Source organism: Tenrec ecaudatus, chromosome 5 (genome assembly GCF_050624435.1).
Source record: "Tenrec ecaudatus isolate mTenEca1 chromosome 5, mTenEca1.hap1, whole genome shotgun sequence".
Taxonomy (NCBI): domain Eukaryota; kingdom Metazoa; phylum Chordata; class Mammalia; order Afrosoricida; family Tenrecidae; genus Tenrec; species Tenrec ecaudatus.
The window spans coordinates 5,152,203-5,164,740 of record NC_134534.1 but is presented as its reverse complement, the minus strand read 5'-3'; positions in this window follow the sequence as shown (position 1 = coordinate 5,164,740).

Here is a 12,538-nt window from a genome sequence, read left to right as displayed (position 1 = left end):
TGTGTTATCAGAGCACACGGGAGCAAATGAAGGGGGAGGAAGAGAGAGTGGAGCACATCCTGGCCCACCAAGCCTTGATGACAAGTTTCCCGCTAAGAACAGCCAATCCACAGAGAAGACCATATGACCAGTCCCACTATGAGGCAAAACATCCTTAACTGACACATAGCCCTTCAGGGGACAACACTGGAGACACAGTGTGGGAATTGCACCTGATCTGATCCCACCACACTGAGGCAAAACACTAAGGGTGTGCAACAGAACAGCAAGGAAAACAGAGCAACGAAGTCCCCAGGGAATACCAAAAATAGACCTTGGGGCCAGGGCTTGGCACACAATCAGATTTGATGGGAAAACACTCCAAAAGGCCAACAAGCAGTCCTTGAACTAACTACAAGCTTTTCTTTTTTGGTTGTTGTTGTGTTGTACGTTTTATTGTTTTGATTTTTTGTCATTGACTTTTTGTTGTTTTGTTTTATTTTGTTGCTTAGTTTTGTTCTGTCTTATTTCTGTGCATGTTATTATTTCTGCAAGTCTGTCTAAATAAGATAGGCTGGATGAACAATCTGGAGGAGGAAACAACAGTATGGACAGTTCCAGGGGGATATGGGAGAGGAGGATGTTGGGGGATGGGGGGCGGGGAAGGTAGTGGTGTTAGTTAATAAACCCAGGTACAAGGGAACAACAAGTAATTCAAATCAGTGGTGAGGAGGATGTAGGAGGCCTGATAGGGCGTGATCAAGGGTAAGGTAACCGAGAGGAATTACTGTAACCCAAATGAAGACTGAGCATGATGATGGGACAAGAGGAAAGCAAAGGAAATAGAGGAAATAGTTAGGAGGCAAAGGGCATTTATAGAGGTTTAAATAAAGGCATGTACCTATATAAATACATTTAGAGATGAGGATGGAGAATAGATCTATGTGCATATATTTATAGGTTTAGTATTAAGTTAGCAGATGGACATTGGGCCTCCACTCAAGTACTCCCTCAATGCAATAACATGTTTTTCTATTAAACTGGCATTCCATAATGATCACCATCTTGACACGATCGCTGAAGACAGAGTGGGTGCATAAGAAAATGTGGTGAAGAAAGCTGATGGTGCCTAGCTAAAAAAAGATACCGCATCCATCTAGGATCTTAAAGACTTGAAGGTACATAAGTAGCCATCTAGCTTGGAAACAACAAAGCCCACATGGAAGAAGTACACCAGCCTGTGCAATCACGAGGTGTTGAAGGGTTGAGGTATCAGGCATCAAAGTACAAAATAACATGTCATTATGAATGAGGGGAAGTGTGGAGTGGGGAGCCCAAAGCCCATCTGTAGGCAACTGGACATCCCCTAACGGAAGGGTCATGGGAGGATACAAGTCAGTCAGGGTGCAGCGTAGCAATGATGAAACATGCAAATTTCCTGTAATTCCTAGATGCTTCCTTCCCACCCACTAGCATGATCCCAAATCTTCTGATCCCTTACAAATCTGGCTACACCAGAGGATGTGCACTGGTACAGACAGGAACTGGATACACAGGGAATCCAGGACAGATGATCCCTTCAGGACCTGTGGTGAGAGTGGAGACACCAGGAGGGTTGAAGGAGGGTGAGGCAGAGAGGGGGAACTGATTACAAAGATCTACATATAAATTCCTCCCTGGGGGATGGACAACAGGGAAGTGGGTGAAGGGAGATGTTGGACGGTGTAATATATGACAAAATAATAATTTATAAATTATCAAGGATTCATGAGGGAAGGGGGTGAGGAGGGAGGGGGAAAATGAGGAGCTGGTGCCAGGGGCTTATGTGGAGAGCAAATGTTTTGAGAATGATGCGGGTCATGAACGTACAAATGTGCTTTATACAATGGATGTATGGATGGATTGTGATAAGAGTTGTATGAGCCCCCAATAAAATGATTTTAAAAAAAGAATACAAGCCAGAAATGCATACAAATTGTCACCTGTAAAACTGAGGATCTGCTCTGTGAACCTTCACTCAATTCACAATAAAAAATTTAAAGAAAAAAAAAAAGATTTGTAGACGTAGAAACCCAAAGGGGTGGTTCTACTATGCCCTGTTGCGTCCCCATGAGTCAGAATTACTTCCATGGCAGTTGTCTTATAACTTACTATGTCTGAAAATGGAAACAATCTACTAAGATAGAAAAAAGCTAGCTTCAAATATTGACAATCCTGAGTTCAAACAGAATGTTCCACAACATGGCAAGCATTTACAGCTATCTGTAAGCAGGAGGGAAGTCCTTGGCCACTAAGTGATAGGGTATCATTTCAAAACCAGAAGCCATTCTACAGGAGAGCGATGTGGCAGTCTCATTCCTTAACGTTTACCAAAACAAACCAAACACAGTGCCGTAGAGCTGACTCCTACTCACAGCCTAGCAAATCCTGTGGGGGTTGTTCTACTTTGTCTAACTCGGTCATTATTAGTCAGAATTGACTCATCGGGAATGGACTGCAATTTGGGTTTGAGACAGGACTAACTTTTAGAAGCAAGTACAGTGAGATAAAGCATCCAAGGAAGCATACTCCATCTGTGTAGGCATCAGAGCAGCCTTAAAAGTCTTGTAGAGAGACCTAGAGCTTAGCCAGGCATAATGTATGCAAAGATGTTTGCCGATCATGAGTCTGGGAGAAAGTCTGAGATCATCTGTCTAAAAACTTTGTGTCTCATGAAGAGAACTTTAATCAGTAGATATCTACCAGGTATTTTCCACTGAATCTCCTCAAAAGAGATACAAAGCAGCCTGACACATATTCAGAATTCTTTGAACCCCTACATTTTTAAGCATACCAGAGGGTTCAAGAATTTGTCCCACATATAGCCGAGTTGGCATCTTGCTGTTAGATATTGGCAAGCCATGCCCTGATTCATGAAGCAACAAGACCCTTTCTTGTGCCCTACCTAGTACTGTTGTGGGTGAAGCTGATACTATCCACAGGGTTTTCATGGGCTAATATTTGGAAGAAGATTCCCAGGCCTTTCTTCCTAGTCTGTCTCAGTCTGGAAGAGCTGCTGAAAACTGTTCAACACCATCATGATGCAAACAATGGCTGGTAGCTGCGCATGAGGGACGTTGTCTGGGAATGGAACCCTGGTACCTCACATGAACGATGGGAACCTGCCCAATGAGCCATTGTCTCCAAGACCTCTGACCGAGGATGCTTACAGCACACTCTCATGCTCCACAGCAGAACGGTGGGTGTGGAATACTCACAAAAGAACTTTAGGCTCTCAGAGCTTCCAAAGACGTCGGCTTCTCCTGGACTTAGAGAATTGATGTGCGTTATTCAGCTCCATAAGAGACTGGGACATACCCTCACCCACCCAAAGTTAACTAGGCTCTTATCCCTGCAGCTCCACAGTTAATTTAGCCACGAACTTACTGTTAAATTAAAAGGTCTGCATATTTTATACTCTCCAGTGGCTTTATAGCTCACTAGAGATTTGCTATATTAAAAAGCACCAAAATTACTTCTATCAATTAACAATATTATATTTAAAGTCTAGATAAATTATTGAGTGGCGTTCGAGCTAATGTGGGAAAAGTCTACCCTGAATGAGTATGCACCAATGTCCTTCCCTTGTGTGAGTAGCGAAGTCATTTTACACCTCCCCCCATTAAATCATAGTGATGAAGATGAGGCGTGATGGTGAAAATGAATATATTTCTATATGTGGCAAGGAGCAAAGAATGCAGAGTTGAAAGACACAGTTCTGGGTGTTTCAACTAAACAAATCCAAAATTGTGGTTTTCAAAGACTGTGGCAGAGATGGACACAGGGCTTTTAGATTTCCGTTTACAGAAGAGAATAAGGAATGTATCTTGGAGAGAGCAACACCTCACTTGAGCCTTGGCTGATTAAAAATTCCGCAGTCAAGACAGACTTGGAAATCTGTTACATCCAGGGGTCAAACAGGTGCCAAGGCAAAAGGACACGGAAGGAGCAGGCCACAATGAGAAACAGTGAATAGTTTTCTGATTGACATGAGTGTTAGTGTTAGGTACCACCGTGTCCATTCCAAAGTGCAGTGAGCCAGCGCACAACACATCAAAACATTGTGCCACTCCAGCTCACAGATGATCTTTGTCCTTTCCTCTCACCTGCTACTTCCCCAAGCACGGTGTTCTTCTCTAAGGCCGGGACATCCCTAATAGCATGTACAGAGAACATGAGATGGAGTGTTGTCATTCTTGTGACTAAAGATCATTCGGGCTGTCTGTCTTCCAAGTCAGATTTGTCTGATAAGTCTTTCAGGGGCTAGACAGCAGCCAAACCAAATTCTCTGTCCTGGAGTTGATAACCACTCATAATGACCCTATAGGACAGGGTAGTCCTGGCCTTGTGTGTTTCTGAGCGTGGAACTCCCTGCAGGAGTAGAAAGCTCCTATCTTTATCCTGCGGAGTGACCAGTGGTTTCGATTTACTGACCTTGCAATTGTGGCTCAACAGGTGGCAACACTGTACCACCAGGACTCCTGGATGGTGCAAAAGCGGTAACAGTTTAAGTGCTTCAAGTTTGATGAACTAGACAGAGGAGCTTGGTGTTTCCTTGAAATTCAACCAGGCCTGGTGGATGACTATGTTCTCTTTGGATTATGATAGTCGCAGATCGCCTGGTTAAAGAGATAGCAGAAACCAAAATTTAGTCCCAGCTCACTAAGTCAAGGCTGTGATCTAGCTTACATCCTTAAGTGTGATTGATTGATTGTGTGTGTGTGTGTACAGAGGTACTTGTGTTTTCTCAGTCATTTAGACATTTTACAAAGATGGTCTGGTCCTGTTACAGAATACGGATGAAATGGAAAGACGCTAGAAACTGAAATGACAGACAGGAGACTATTGCCATTACTAAGCAAGGGGCAACACATGAGGTGGTGGGAACAAGAAAGTACAGAAAGAACTCTGCTTTTAATGAAGAAAAGGAAATCATTTTCCAAATATGTTTAGCATGGCTTTCCTCATAACACACAGCCGGTAATTTAAAATCCATTTCTCTTCCTTAAAAGGGGTGCTCATTCTGTACCTCCTTTCCCCACTAGGAAGGTTCCTTCTGCATAGGTTTGGTAATATGGATCCAGGTATGTGCAAATAGTACTGATACTATATAAAAGCCCTTATGTCTACATGGGTATCTAGGTTTTTGGATACCGAAGTAAACTGAGTTGTTATCCATTAGGGTATGATCGGCATGATCAACAGCCGAAACTACCAGCAGCTCCTTGTGAGTAAGACAGGGATTTCCACTCCAGTAAACAGTAACAGTCTCAGAAACCCACAGTTAGTTTGACAGGGACTTGTTGGCAGTGAATGTATATATGTACACACACACAGATGTGTATACATATATGTGTGACTAAAAATAAGGCACTAAATATTTAATTGAAATGCAAATAATATATCATCCATAATTTATAAATTTATAAAGTGAACAAATATCAAAACCAAACCAAACTAAACCCACTGCCATCAAGTTGATTTCTGCTCACAGCAAGCCTCCACGACAGAGTGGACCAGCCCCTGCTGTCGGGGAAACTCCCTGTATTGATGCACGTTGCCCCATCTTTCTCCCTTGGAGCTGCTGGTGGGCTCAAACTGCTGCACTCCCCTCAACAAGCCAAGGCTTCACCCTCATGACCGTCAAGTCTCTGGTGATAATATAACATCCATAGAAATAGTACAACATTCGTATTAACTGCCTACAAATTCTCTTGTAACTTGTGCAAACATTTTGGGTTGCTTGTGTTTTAAAAAAAATCATTTTATTGGGGGCTCATACAACCCTGATCACAATCCATACAGCCATACATCGTGTCAAGCACATTTGTTGCCATCATCGTTCACAAAGCACTTGCTTTCTACTTGTGCCCTTGGTTATCAGCTCCTCATGTTTTGCCTTCCTTCCCCTAAGCCCCTTTCCCTCATGAAATCTAGATAATTTATAAATTAGCATTATTTTGTTGTGTCTTACACTGTCCGACGTCTCCCTTCACCCACTTGCTTGTATTTTATTGGCTTTTGGTGACAACCATCTAATGTAATCATGCAAATGTAATCTTTGAGAGAAGGAGCATAAAGATCGTTCATAAAGACCTTTTCCCAAGTTTGTTTGAACATTTATTGATTCATGATTATCTATTGCAATGTTTCTGCCCACCTGCCAGTTCTGACATTGACGGCAGAGGTGGGAATTGAGTCTTGAATCTGTCTGCTGTTTACTTGTTTGTAAAACAAGGTTGACTGCCCCTTGCTTTTATGCTCTTGAAATTACAAGTGGACTGGGTGAGGGGACAGAGAAGAATGACTTTAGGTAGTTCATGGCTTGAGGGACAAAAGACTCTGTAAGTAACTCACGGGTGATCAGAGTGCCCACTTCTTCTGGGAGCCTGAAGGCTTTGCAAGTTCAGCATTACTTTGTGGTGAGGAGTCTCATGCCAAGGCACTGGATATGTCAATCCTGTGGGCATTGGGGGAACATTTTTGGAACCATTTTTCCACCTTAAAGTGTTGAAAACATGCTTGTTACTTTGAGGACTAAGAAGCATCAGGATCAACTCCTGTTATTTTAAATTGCCTCAGATGCATGAGAGAGCTGGACATTGAACAAACAGGAAGATCAAAGAAGAATCAATGCCTTGGAATAATGGTGCTGGCTACAACCACTGAAAGCACCACGGACGGCCCAACAAACAAACAGATCTGCCTTGGAAGAAGTACAACGAGAAGTACTTTGGACAAGTTGTCAGGAGAGACCAGTTCCTGGAGAAGGACATCACGTTGGGTGAAGTAGAGGGGCAGCGAGAAAGAGGAAGGGCTTACAACAAGATGGATTGACACAGTGGCTGTAGCAATGCGTTCTAACAGACAGACAATTGTGAAAATGGCAGCAGACCAGGCAGTGTTTAGTTCTGTTGAACGTAGGGTCACTGATTCAGAATCAACTCGACAGCAACATTTTTCTACTGGAATCGTAGCCGCCACTCCACCAGTGGTGTCAATGGCCTACTGATGGTTGGGACTACCAACATGTCAGTGCCTCTCCGAATGTGGGGCACTGGGCTGGAGGAGAGTGTGGAACAGCAGAGAAGAGTCTCAGTGACTTGTCATTAAAAGATCTCACTTTTGCAAGTTTATAAAAACTCATGACTTCTTGAACCCTTCCTTAGCAATAAGGCTTTCTCAGCTTCTTTTTTTCATAGTCAGCCTGGGCTCGGTGAGCATCTGGCACGTGGCTTGCTATTATGAGATACAGCAATGGTCATAACAGCTGGGGGAAGGAGAGACCGTACTCCCTGTGGGATAGGGCCCTTGTGGGCATACCCAACTAAGAACAGAGCTGCTTTTTCATGATTTCCATGAGACTGCACACAGAAGACTTTGTAGACCCATCTGTATGATAGCTGTGTGACACTTGCCTCAGTGGGATGGTAGAGCATGGAAACGAGGATTTCACAAGAGGCTAGAATATATTAGGTATCATATATGCCACTTTCTATAATTTTCACATATTTTGTTTAATCTTCTCATTCACGTGAGGGACAGGTATTACTACACTCAGTATACTAAAGTAATTTTCATTTCAGTTCACAGGCAATAAATAAAAACGAGGGAATCACACTGTGTTTTGTCTGGTTCTAAGCTCCATAGAGATGGCACAGGAACAGGCATTGTTTCATCCTGTCGTACATAATCTTGCTGTAAGTCCGAGCCAATTAGATGACATCTAACACTAACAGCAACAAACTTTATAACTAAGTTATGTTGTTGATAGAGTAGTCTGATGAATTGGTTCCTACTCACAGTGGCCCTTTGTACAGAACAACGAAACACTCCCAGGTCCTCTGCCATTCTCACAATTGTTCTTAGGCTCATAAGAAAGCTAACAAAAATTGTAAGCATTTTTTAAGGGAAAGAACTGAAGAAAAATAAAATTAAGCCCCAAGTTGCAATATTGAAGAATTCTTGGAAGATACACAGTCAGAATACTCCTTAGAAGCACGGATAGAGACAATTCTTCTCATGTACCTTGGACGTGTTATCAGGAGATCCCAGTACTGGGAACAGGGAATCCTGCTTAGTGAAATAGAGGAGCAGCAAAAAAGAGACAGACCCTTGAAGAGATGGACTGACACAGTGGCTGCAACAATGGACTCAAACGTAAGAACAATTGTTAGGACGGCACAGGGCCAGGCCGTGTTTCATTCTCTTATATATCAGGTCACTTTGAGTGAAAACTGACTCAATGGCATCAACAGCAGCACCATGGACAAAATATGGACCATGCAGGAAGGATCCAAATAAGGGCAGAGATATCAGGGTCATTGTACTCAAAGTAATTGATTAACATTCAGCCTTTGCTGATGGCATCAAAGAAAGAACTCCAACCTGTCCTAATGGCATGGCTGTTAAACAAGACTCCAGAAACAAAGGAATGCCAATTGAGATGTTTCAAGAAAGGAATGTAACACGGAAAGCTTCAGTCTCCAAAGCCAAGTACTGTGGAAGAAAACCTCCTAGAACACTTACCAGAAGAGGTGACGCAACAAAATGTGGAAATTATGAAATGGTATCATTTATCTCACACTCTAGTAAAATTTTGCTGAAAATAATTTAAAAAAAACACAGTTGCAGCAGGACATGGTCAGAGAACTACCAGAAACTCAAGCAAGATGCAGAAGAGGATGCGGAATGAGAGCTATTGCTGATGTCAGATGTATCTTGGTTAAATGCAGAGAATGCCTGCAACAGGCTTGATTGTGTTTTATTAACTATGGACAATCATTTGACTGTTTGAATCACAACAAGCAATTGGATAGCATTGAGAAGAATGGGAATTCCAGGAAACCTAGTCATTCTCCTGCAGAACCTATGCATAAATCAAGAGGCAGTCCGGAGGTCCAAGAAGGGGAGGTTGTGCAGGCTAGGATCAGGAAAGGTGTGCCGTGAGTGCTGTTCCCTTCTCCCATCGCCATTCCATCTGTAGGCTCAACAAATGAGAACTGAGATTCCATGAAGACATGAAGATGATCGTGGCATCCAGGTCAGCAGACGCCCCAGACTTTGGAGATGGCATCGCCTTGCTTGCTGAAAGAAAAGAGGACTGGAAGAGCTTGCTGATGAAGATCAGAGACTACGGTCTTCGGTATGGAGCACACCTCCACACAAAGAAACAAAACCCCAAATAGACATCACCATGATAAAAGGAAAAGAGGTTGACTTTGTCAAATAATTTGTTTCGCTTGGATCCTCAAACAAGCAGCATTCAGGAAATCAAATGGTGTATTGACTTTGGGAGATCTGCTGTGAAGGCCCTCTTTAAAAATTTTAAGAAGCAAAAACATCCCCGTGAAGACTAAGAAGCTACTGACCCAAGTCATGGTGTTTCCAATGACTTCAAACCTGTGAAAGCTACCCACTGGATAGGGAAGACTAGAGAGGAATCTTTGCCATTGATGCAGGGTGTTCGTGAAGCAGGCTGAGTTACTGTGAACTACCAGAACGCAGAACAATCTGTCTTGAAAGAAGTACAGCCAAAATGCTTCTACAAAGAGTGGGTGGTGAGCCTTTGCATCACATACTTTGGGGTTGTTGTTAGTAGGGCTCAGTGAGTGGAGGAGGACATCATGCTTTTCAATGTGGAAGATGAATGAGAGAGAGAGAGAGAGAGAGAGAGAGAGAGAGAGAGAGAGAGAGGCTGCAACAGTGAGCTTGAATGTGGAGAATGAGTGTGAAGATGGTCCAGAGCCAGGCAGTGTTTCTGTTTGCTATATTTAGTGTCGATATGAACTCCTCCAATCAAAGCTATCAATAATCAGTAATAGCAACTAGAATCGAGTAAATGCTTACAGGGTGTTGATCATGATTTGGGATGTTTAACATTTATCCATCCATTGTATCCTAACAGTGCTCAGGATCTTCATTTTGCTGATACAGAGCATTAAAACACATGGTGATTATGTGACTTCCCTGTTATTAGGGCAATAGCTTGGAATATAAAATTCTTCTTGCATCAAAGATTATGCTCAGAATCTCCCTTATAAATTTCCCCATAAATATAACAAATCTGTCATGGGAGAAGTAAAGTCAGAATTCTCCTTAAAGGCAAAGAAGACAGCACTTCACCTTAGTGTACTGTGAATCTGTTAGTGGGGATGACCATTCCCTAGAGGAGGAAACCATGCTTAATAAAGTAGAGAAACAGTAAAAAAGTGGAAGACCTCGACGAGATGAATTGACACAGTGGCTTCAACGATGGGTTCAGAAATGACAATTGTGAGGGTCGCAAGGGAAGGGGTAGTGTTTCATTCTGTTGTACTTAAGGTTGCTATGAGTCACCCATGCCATGGCACCCAACAACAATGACAGCTTAGTGCCGTATAGTGTTCTCCAGGTCATCCATGTATTCAGGTGCTTCATAGTTTCACGAATGTTTTAATGATGCATAGTATTCCATTGTGTGTATATTTCAAAGTTCATCAACCACTATTCGACTTCTGGGTCTAAGCCATAGGATTTTCAATTGTGACAATAGCACAGAACTGGACGCCGTGTCTCCTGTTGCACACAGATTCCCTGTGAACTGGAACAGACTCAATGGCACTTAAGGACATGATGCACATGTGAACCAAGAATAGACATTTCTAAACATCACACTTATGTTTGTCTTCCTTTGAACTCATAAGGGAAAGCCATTTGGGAACATTCGAGTATAGAATGTGCTTGGAGCACTTTAGCTTCAAAGGCTTGGGCCCTGCTAGTTCTGAGTGCACCAGCACAAAGCTGTGGGAAGGCACAGTATCTCGGGAAGAGCCCAGGATGGCAATGCGTTCATGGGCCATGCAGATGGGAGGGTGCCTATAATGACAGGCCATCTCCTTAGACAGCAAAACAAAGGAAGGCAGCTGCTGCACCTGACCCAGGAGCACTAAATATGCAGAAAAGTCAGGCATGCAATGCTCCCACAGGGAGCTCCAGCCCATGCTGACAAAGTGCTGGGTTTGATGTGCTTCCCTCCTGGGAGAACAGCTGGGCTGCTGTGTGCGAGTCTTTCCTAGGGCTTTCTTCTGAGAAGCGAGCCAATCACTTGGATGTTTAATTAAACTGTGAATCCAGGAGCTCTGGGACATTCATACATGGAATTATTGGAAAATGGGAAGAGATCTATTAGGTGTTAACTTGGGAGGGATGCCCACTGTCCCCTGAGCCCTTTCCAAAGCCTCGGCACTCAGACTAGAGCTCCTAATACACTCTTTTCAACCATGCTTTCCAATTCACAGATGAGAAAATCTTCTTACCCACGGTCAATGTTATACCCAAGTTTCCACTGATCAAAGGGGCAGAGTTGAATCCAGAGCTCAACACGGAACAGGGAACAGGAGAAGAAGACGAAGAGAACTATCCTTGAGGACTGCCCTTTGGTCCCAGGCACTGACCAGGATTCTCCTCTCTTGCACCAGGCATCTCATGGGACACCACCCTGTGACCAGGCCAGTGGAGACCATGATGTCATGGGGAAAACAAGGCCACGTCATAGTTTTGTACACACACAAAAACACAATTTCAATATGCCTCCCAAAAAATAATATATAGCCCCTCTCTTGGGTAGAAAACCACTGGTTCTTTGCTGACTACAGCTTTACCTTCCTTCTGGCCTACTCTCTCTATCAATCCACTACCTTCCATTTGATCCTAATTCATAATGACCCTATAGGACAGAGTGGAACTGTTCTATGAGGTTTCTAATACAATAAGTGTTAGCAGAAGTTTGCCTATCATTCTTCCAAGGAGCAGCTGGTGAATTCCACTTGCCTTGATAGATAAACTGTATTGAGGTAATCAACATTGCAGCATTCAGTTAGGAACGAACGTCCAGTTTCCCAAACCATTCCTCAACTGTTCTAACGAGCACTCAGACCTGTGCTACACTATATCACCCTCTATACAAACTGGACACGGAATAAAAGGAAACTCACAAGAAGTGAAGACGTGATGTGCTTGAATTATGGCATTGTCAAGAATTTTAAAGGTGCGTAGATTGTCAGAAGAGCAAGCAAATCTGTCTTGCATGAAATACACCTAGAACGCATGACAAGACTTCGTCTCATGTACATTGGAGGTTGTGAGGAAGGACCAGTCACTGAAAAGGGACATCAGGCTGCTAACATAGAAGGTCAGCAAAACAGAAAAATAAAGCAAGAGACAGACGTCAGGGAGAAACATTGACACAGAGGCGGCAACACAAGGCTGAGACATACCAGTGATTCTGGACAGAGTTCCTGTAAGCACAGACTCCACAGCACTTAACCACCACCACCGCATATGAACTATACAATACTCAAAATACAGACCGATATTTCCAGCACCGTCTCCCTGAGACCCCTGCTGGTTCCCCGTGGTGCGTGTTATCCTTCTACACAGCCAATGACACACCAGCAAGCTTTCATACATGTGTGTTCTTGGTGGTCTTTGCAAGAAAGGTCAGGAGGGGTCATCAAAGGTCTTCATGTCAAGTCCAAGT